Raw genomic sequence first — 8,664 nt, 5'->3', positions numbered from 1 at the left:
TTTCAAGAGATACAAAAACAGTCAAAATATAGAAAGAATAATAATAATTAATTTGCTAAGAAAAATACTTGCATTAGTTTGTGGAAAACCTTTGAAGGTCAAAAGTAGAAGACATGAGGCGTTTGGGTTTAAAAACTCAACGTCTGTTTCATGAGAGAAGAAAAAAATGGTTGCGGTTGTTCATGTCTTCATGAGTTTTGGGCAAATAAGAACTAATGAAGAGCTGCTCTTAAATTGCAAAAAGAGAGTACTATAATACCTTCAAGTGATGGATTGAGATGAATTTCAAAAGAGAAAGCATTTTATTTAAATTACCTGAGAAGAATTATGATTTCAGGGTGCAGGCTTTGAGATGAATTTCAATGAGGAGATTGTAGAATACAACCTATTAAAAACAAAACCATTTGCAAATAGAATAGATGATCTGATGAGAACAAAAAAGGATAAAAGAGAGACAAAAGAGGCGCACACTATTATGAGGGGAAGAGAGAACGAAAGAAGGCAGACCAAAGGGTTTTTTCTAGTTCAAATGTTTTCACATTTAAGACCAAATTAATTCCTAAGCAGCGCAGAGAGAGAGAACGATGGCTGATTAATTTTTTTTTACTGTTTACATAAGAGGGAGACGTAAAGTGGAAAATTGAGAGGGAGACGGGAGTTTGGAGAAGCTAAGGGTTTTTTTTTGTTTAATTTCTCAACTAATAATCTAATTAATTTCTAATCCAACTCACGGGTTGTCATTGTAGAACTCGTCCCGACCCTCAATTTATACCCCTGAAATCGAATCCCAGCCGCGAGTTAGGAAACCGAACTGTTTTGTTAAGTTGATGAAATGCTAACAATGAAATCCTCAACAAACTAAGCCACTTCATCTGGCGCATATGTGCAAATTAAATAATATATTGCAATTCAAAGCACCTACCTACCCAATTCAATTGCCGCTCAAACAACCTGCATTCATTTTCCCAATCTTTTTCCACGCTAGCTTCACCTCTTTGTAAAGTCCTGAATTATTATTAAGGGTATTTTTGTAAATTTCATATCAAATCCAGGGTTGTTATATGTAATTTGGCCGTCGGGTTTATATTTCAAAAGATGCGTAACTTACGAAACTTGACTCCGACTCATAAGTCACGTTAGGTAAGCGACCATAGGCGAAAATTTGACAAAATGCCGGTTAGCGGTTTTTCTGCGTGCGAAGCTGGCACGAGTTAACAGCTTACACGCATGGGTAGGTTATTGTATAGCCTGCGGTGAGATAGAATATAGAAGACTAAATTTAGCGGGATGGGCCGAAAAATAATCAAGACGCTAAGTCGAATTAGTGGGGGTAGGAGTCTAAGTAGGACGTTAAGGCTAATTAGGATATATTGGGCTTGGGCCCAAATATATCGGCCGAAATAGAAACCACGAAATCGTGAAACCAAAATAACGAAAATCGCGAAATCCAACAGTAAAAAACGAAACTCGCGAAATCCAAAAAAAAATCGCACCTTCTTCCCCAATTTTCGCCCTTTCAAAAACCCTAGGAGAGAGAAACTCCCTTCTTCCCCAAATTCAGTGATTCAAACCAACAATTTAAACATCCAAACCTTAGAAATCGTGAATTCGAGTGTGGAGATGCAAGAACTCTTGGAATTTCGTCGAATCGCAGAAAGAGGTGAGTGCGATTTCGTATATATGTGCTGATTTGATTTAAATTGTTGATGGAATCGATATCTCGATTTTAATTGAGTGTATTGGGGGTGTTGAAGGTCGGCAGTAGCAGTGGACGAGCTGGAGTGGAGTGAAACAGTGGTGTAGCCGAAAATTCTTGGATTTGCGTCGTACCGCCGCTGCCGGGTGGGTTTAATGGTTTCAAACAACTAGTTTAAACTCGATGGTGATAGATTGTGATGTATTGATGGAGATATCGAACGGGGGTGTGGTATTTCGGCAGTAGCAGTTGGAGTAGCTAGTGCATTCGAGCATACCGAAGAAAATCGCGGCTAGCTTTGAGTAGTTCCTCTCCAATCGATAGTGTAAACTTGATTTGACTTGATAGGAGTGTATGGAGGGAATTAATTGAATTTCGGTTTGGAGAAGGAGAGTCGCAATTTTGGTGGAATGAAGCTAAATTGTTGCTTTTTGACTTCGGTAAGAATTTGATTATTCAATCCAATTCGAAAGCAATTCATGTTGATTTATAAGCATTTAAGACTTGAATGAGTAAATGAGTGAGGGATAAAGAACACCTCGATATTATTGTTAGAGTTAATATGAATCAAGCGGTGGGATCAATAGTTGAAATTTGGAATTTGGAAAGTAGGATGGAATAGGATTAAGCGCCGATATGAGGGCTACCGAATGGCGAAATTTAGAGACCGTCAGTGATTTTTTAAATGGCCTGTAGCTCTAATCCGTAGTTAGATGGAAAGTTATCCGAAACCCATTCTTAACGCCGAGAATTCTTCTCGACTTACACTAGATAAAATTCCTCGTTGTTCGATCAATTCTAATAATCGACGATTTGTATATGCTTTATTATAGGAATGAATTCGAGTGGATTGGGTTAAAGCGGGATTGATTGAATCGGAGGAGAAGCGGAGCTTGCTTAGGAACCTACATACCAATATATAGTCCGCTTTATTTTCATGCATGATTTGAGTTGTTTAAAATGTTAAGAAATAGTTTCATGATCAACCATGCATGTATATATGATATTCAATTGTAGTTTTCCTCGATATGAATTAAGTATATGGATAGCTTTTCGTGAAACCAGAAATCCGGGGGTATGGAGGATTGTTTTCGGTTAAAAGTGAAAACCGGTTTGGGGAAAGGTTCGCTCTTTGTCCAAGATGAGAGATGGATTTTGTAATGCGGGTAAGCGATTACCGGTTTGTTTGTAACTAGGTGCGAAGTTCCGATTGGTCCGGGATGGTCGTGTTATTTTACGATGATTCAGCCGCCCCGGGAATCATCGGTTGTTATTTACTACGACCGCCCGTTTTGGGAGTTTAGGTTGTTCTTCGATTTGGAAATCCGTGAACTCACACCTATATAATCAAGCTTTAAAAGAAAAACTAGATATGTAACTAGAGTATTTGAAAATAATCCGAATAAGAGTATATATATATATAGATATTACTATGTTTATCACGAGGAGATTTAGAAAAGGAACTGTGGAATTCTATATAAAGAAGGAACTGTCCGATTCTGAGAGCAATAATGGTGTACACCTTCGGTGGTGGGCCACCTTTAAAGGGATGCATCATTGGATGTAGTCCGGAATTCCTTTTCTACTTTTCTAGATAACCATGCCAACATTTGTATGGTGATTAGCGAGTGGGGTTACATATGTTACCTCGATGAGGTTTTGAGTGAGAGTTTAGTCCACTCACGGATGTTCGAGGATCCCGAAAGCCGATCGTCGAACGGTTGACCAACCGTAAGTTAGGTGAAGTATAAAATTAGTCCTGAGGGCCCCACGAGCCCTAAAAAGCTGGGGGGAATGAACAACAACAACGGCATTTCGGCTCCTGAGTAAAATCGTGAATGTGATTGCATGGTTCACAATTTCTTGAACCGAGATTCGAAAAAGTACGGTCATTATCTCACCATTCTAATAGGGCCCACGATGAGTTGTACCGATTGTGAAAACTATATTTTGTATATCAACGAAGCATGCCGATATGATTTATGCTAGTTAGTGATGTATATATACATAGTCACAATATTTGAATACTATTATAGAAACCCCCGGATGTTTTAAATGTTTTCTATAAGTAGCTATTTATTGGTTATGTGACTCGGGCATAGTTGTTTGCTCATCCTACTTAATCGCAACGACGATTACCATGGAGGAGGTTTCCTAACCCTTGTGATGACCGTTATGGTGATTTGGGAGGATTTCCCATGCTTGACTTGAGGAGTCAAGTTTATATTTTTATAGAGATGACCTCCAGTTATTCTTTTCTTTGATATAATGAGCCCAAATTTTTTCCTTTGGTTGTATAGAAAGAGACTAGTTTCTTTTGTGATATATATAGAAAGTCATTTTGATGTAATAATCGATTTTGCAAATCCGCGTTTCTCCTTGTTTTGTAGTTATATCGTCATATCCCCCTGTAGTAGTTAGAGTTAAGTGTAGTATATATGGTTGTTGGATGTATGTATGGTTGTTGGAAGGAATTATAAGATGTCCGTGGTTTTATTGGTTATGTGTTTTAGGGTTTACTTAACGCCGATCAAACAAAGGAAAGAAATTTCGGTAGAATCGGGATAGGTGTCCGCCGAGATTCATTCCACGCCCCTCGGGATGTGTGTTGGGTCTCGGGGCGTGACACTCTTGCAAAGCTTTAAAGAATATATTGCAACTGTTACTACATATGAAGTGTGAGCAATGAAGTTCAAGTAAAGGGCCTTTTTGCATAAAACCCTAACAACGTTTTCCAACCGATTCACATAGACATACTAAGTTATTATTATTAGCCTATAAATCATGTTTCAGTAAATGATGAACACCATTCATTTCAATGCAATGAATAATGTACAGAGACAAAATATTTGATGCCCTCATTAAAACCAAGAGCAACATGAGATTTCCCGAGCTTTGTAGTCCAAATGACCAACGAATGAAATTTACATCTCCTTTTTCAAATACGAACTACTTTGAAAACTCTAACAATCAATTGAGGTAAGAGAGAGATATACCTCGCCAGCAAGGTATTTGAAAGAACCCGACCTCACTACCAACACGTTCGGTTTATTTGTCGATTTAAAGAAAAGCGAGCTGGCCAACACCTTTCTTTGGTCGTCGATGTTGCCTTGGTTTCAGAAGAAACAATTTTCCTTAGTCAAATTGGGGAGAAGAATAAAGGGTAAGAAGTTCAATACCATCGATTATAGTACCTTTTGTTCACGCGTCTTGAAAAGGAAACCGCTCCCTGAATCAATGAACGCAATGGACACAGAAGCAACGAAGTTCTTAGAAAGATTAACCATACCTGAATAATATGTTGATAAAGTCAAGTAAATTGTGAGAAACAAAAAAATAAAGGGTCAAAATGATAGAATATGAGAGAGGCCATACCCGATGTAGTTTTCCTTCTTGCAACTGGATAGGAGGAGAACTAATGAAGATAAAATGATCTCTGCAAGTGATTAGGAGATGGCTATTTTTTTTTTGACTGTTTACAAAAGAGGGTGGGGAGGCGTAAAGTGGAGAATTAAGAGGGAGACGGAAGTTCGGAGCAAGTAGAAACAAAGGGTTTTTTTTTGTTTAATGTCACAATTAATAACCTAATTAATTTCTAATCCAACTCACGCTGATCGTGGCACTCGTCACCGAAGTCTGGCGAAATCCATCGTTGTATGACACAATTTTAATGGGGAGAAGTAAGGCTTTATTTCTATATTGAGAACTTAGAGTGGCAGACCAAGCGAAGTGTTTTTGTGAGTTTTATTTGTTATGAATTTTCGATGATAAAGTTCAACAGAGAGGACACCAATCGTTAAAAGTCATTTACTCTCTTAGTAATTCTAATCGTGCTAATTAACTGTTTTTAATTTTCTAATCATGCAACTGCGATTGCCTCCCCGAGTCGACCCACGATTTATACCCCTTAAATTGAATCCCAATTGGCTATAAAAGCAGATCTGTTTAGCCAAAATGTTTGGTTATTACTTATTAGCCATTTGTTCTTCACGTCAAACTTCAATTTTAACATATAGGCATAAGATAATGTAACGCTCTAATTGCCTCATTGCATTTGTATTTTGATCAAAACTTAACACACTTGGATCCTAAAAAGATAATCACAAAAGACACGAAAACACAACACAGGAGAACTAAATAGATGTCAACAACGTGTGTTATTGAAATAAATATATAAACAAAATAATATATAAAAATGTAATGGCTGAAGACCAAGCTAGGGACTTCGCACCTTAGACATCAAGCGTTTTGAGAGTATATTAAGCTATTGCGATATCTTATAGCTTTTTGAGATTTAGGCCAACGAATAGAATCAAAATTTCTGAAAAAATATGAAATGAAGCAATGGGGGGTCAAGAACATGGAGCAAACGTTACCAATTTGGGAGGGGGGAATTGGAGCATGGAAAGGGACATACCTGGAAATATTGTTCAAATATTAGAGCACGTAAAATCAAAAGCTCAAGTGGTGATTGAACTTTTTTTCACTTAATTGGGATAAACCTTTGAGTTTCTCTTTTGGGCTAAGGTTTTCGAAGCTCAATTAAGACTCCTAATTTCTACTCTGAGATACTACGATCCAACTCGCGCTGTCACCGTGGCACTCGTCCTGACCCTACCATATCAAAAAGGTAAAGTTGAAATTATGGAGTTGAAGAACAGTATGCCTTAAGTTGGGAAAACCTTAATGGAAAAAACCTTATCAGGTATAAACACCTTATCAGGTTTGCTATCAATCAAGAAGAAGAAGAAGTGAAACTGGTTTGTACCACTTTTAAAAAAAAAACAAAAAATGAAAAATTGAGAAACTTACATGTGAGCTGCGAGAGTACCAGCGCGCAAGGAGAAAAGTGTGAAGGATGGTGTTTCCACATTACATATAGACTCTTGAGAAAGAAAACAAATAAATGTATATGTGAAAGGTGTAATATTAAACCTTGTGTAGTTGCTGGACCAAAAATTTGGTGAACTTGAACAGTTGATGCTTTTCTTTCCCCTATTTGGATGGGTTTACAACAACTACCTCCCCATTTTCTCCAATATATTCAATACTTGTCTGCTTTTTATTCTGTCCTTGAAGGAATGGTCTTATCCGGCAGTACACCCTTATATTTTCTGTTCATGAATTCATGTAACAATGAGAAAAACTAAAGCTAAGTAGAGATCAAGTAAAATTAAGTAATAAAATAGTAGTATATGTCTAGTGCACCTTTTAAGTCTTAACCTCATTATATAGCCTTCAGTTTTCTTCAAGAATTGTATGATAATTTTGGGCTGCATCGGCTAAACCTCTAAGTTTCACACCTGCACAATGTAAATTAAACACACATAACAACCCACATAGGTTCAATATGCTATGGAACATTAACGGGATTCGAATCTTACCCAAACGACTAAATTCATAAGAATAGCTCTCATTTGTTTTAATAACTTCATGCTTGATGCTCTCAGAAGCCACCCTCAGTTCCTGAATGACATCACTTTGAGTTCAATACTCTTAACAACGACAACTTTATAACATTAAGAACTTGTTCAATTGGTTATACCGGTAGAGCATTAGATTGGAAATCAACAAACTTCCGGTATGTAAGTTCCTTCATTTTCTAACTCTGAGTTTTTGATTCAGAAAATTCCTCGAGTTCTTTCTCCTTTTTCCTTGAATCTTTAAGAAGGTGATCAAGTTCCTTTAGCCTCTCCTCTAATTCAACTTGGGCTTCCTTAGCTTGCGCTTCTAATTGAAGTCGATGTTGATCATATGTTTTCTTGGTTGATTCTAATTCCTGATATCTCAAGATCGCTGAGATCTTTCTCTTTCACCAACTTAACCACATCCTGCTCCTCAAGTTTCTTCCTCTCTTCTTGATGAAGTTGAAGTTGTAGAGGGAGAGAGAACGAAGAGAACCAAAAGGTTTTCAATGGTCTTCTAATCCCACAAAAACACTGTCTCGTCTTCCAATTATAGTAATTGTGGTTTAATTCTTGGAGAAACCGAAGGGTTTTTTTTTGTTTAATTTCAGAATTAATTATCTAATTAATTTACGGCTGCCATCTGGCACTCGCCCGACCGTAGATTTATCTACCCTTAGATTGAATCTCAGTCGCGAGTGAAGAAAGTGAGCTATTTTGTTAAGTTGATAACTGGAGCAACATATGAAAGGAGAGCAACGTGTGAAGGGCGTCCTTAGTTTACCAGACATTTGGTGAAGGCACTAACTCAAAGATTAGATCCTTAGCTACATAGATACTAAAACAAATGGTTAAATGTCAGTTAATCAATGCAAGTTAGAATTTAGAGCTCCCAAAGTCAAACAAAAATGTGACTATTCAATTTTGTTCCATTCAATCCCATCATTGTGCTGTATATTTTATGGTGGATAGTCTCCATTCTCCAAGTTGACGAGACCAAATAATAAAAATAGAAAATTTGTATAATCATCGTATCAATGCCAAAAAATAAATAAACTACAGTAATAATTTTACGAAGTCCATAGCAACGGGATACAAACTTACAAAAATAAGGCAGGTACTTGTTGGGCTTTTTTTGAGTTGTGACCATCAATTTTTTGTTTAGTATAGTTATAAAACGGTGTCTTTTGTTTCGGAGGATGGGGAAGTTGATGAATAGAAACATAACGTTAGGTGAGAAGGCAACTATATAAATGAACGAACTGAGTTATTGAGTGGGTGTGTGACAAACCATTTTTACGACAGCCTGTCTAGCTTGTGTTCCATTAAACAGGTGTATTTTTATTTGATGGCGGTTGAAAAGACCGGCCTCCTATTTCTATTGTTTGTTCATATATATGAAACATAATGTATGTAGCAATCCTAAGAAACAAGCATGACTTTTGCAACGCCTATTTACCATACATGGATAATTTGGATTTTTTAAGCCACATGGCCCATGAACCATACATTTGATAACAGTGCGAAACAATTCAGGTTCAGTATCTGGATCAGGAAATTCAG

General features: G+C 37.1%; 1 long non-coding RNA gene across 1 annotated transcript; it reads right to left on the bottom strand.

Annotated features, from left to right (window-relative positions):
- Positions 1–6,099: 6,099 nt before the first annotated feature.
- On the bottom strand, positions 6,100–7,595 carry LOC147495108 (uncharacterized). The gene is made up of 4 exons (XR_015199787.1): positions 7,242–7,595; positions 7,081–7,162; positions 6,905–6,999; positions 6,100–6,810 (listed from the first exon to the last, which is right to left on the bottom strand). It is a non-coding gene; the product is annotated as an uncharacterized LOC147495108 (long non-coding RNA).
- Between the last annotated feature and the right edge of the window lie 1,069 nt (positions 7,596–8,664).

Source organism: Coptis chinensis, chromosome 6 (genome assembly GCF_015680905.1).
Source record: "Coptis chinensis isolate HL-2020 chromosome 6, ASM1568090v1, whole genome shotgun sequence".
NCBI lineage: Eukaryota > Viridiplantae > Streptophyta > Magnoliopsida > Ranunculales > Ranunculaceae > Coptis > Coptis chinensis.
This window is presented reverse-complemented; position numbering and strand designations above follow the sequence as displayed.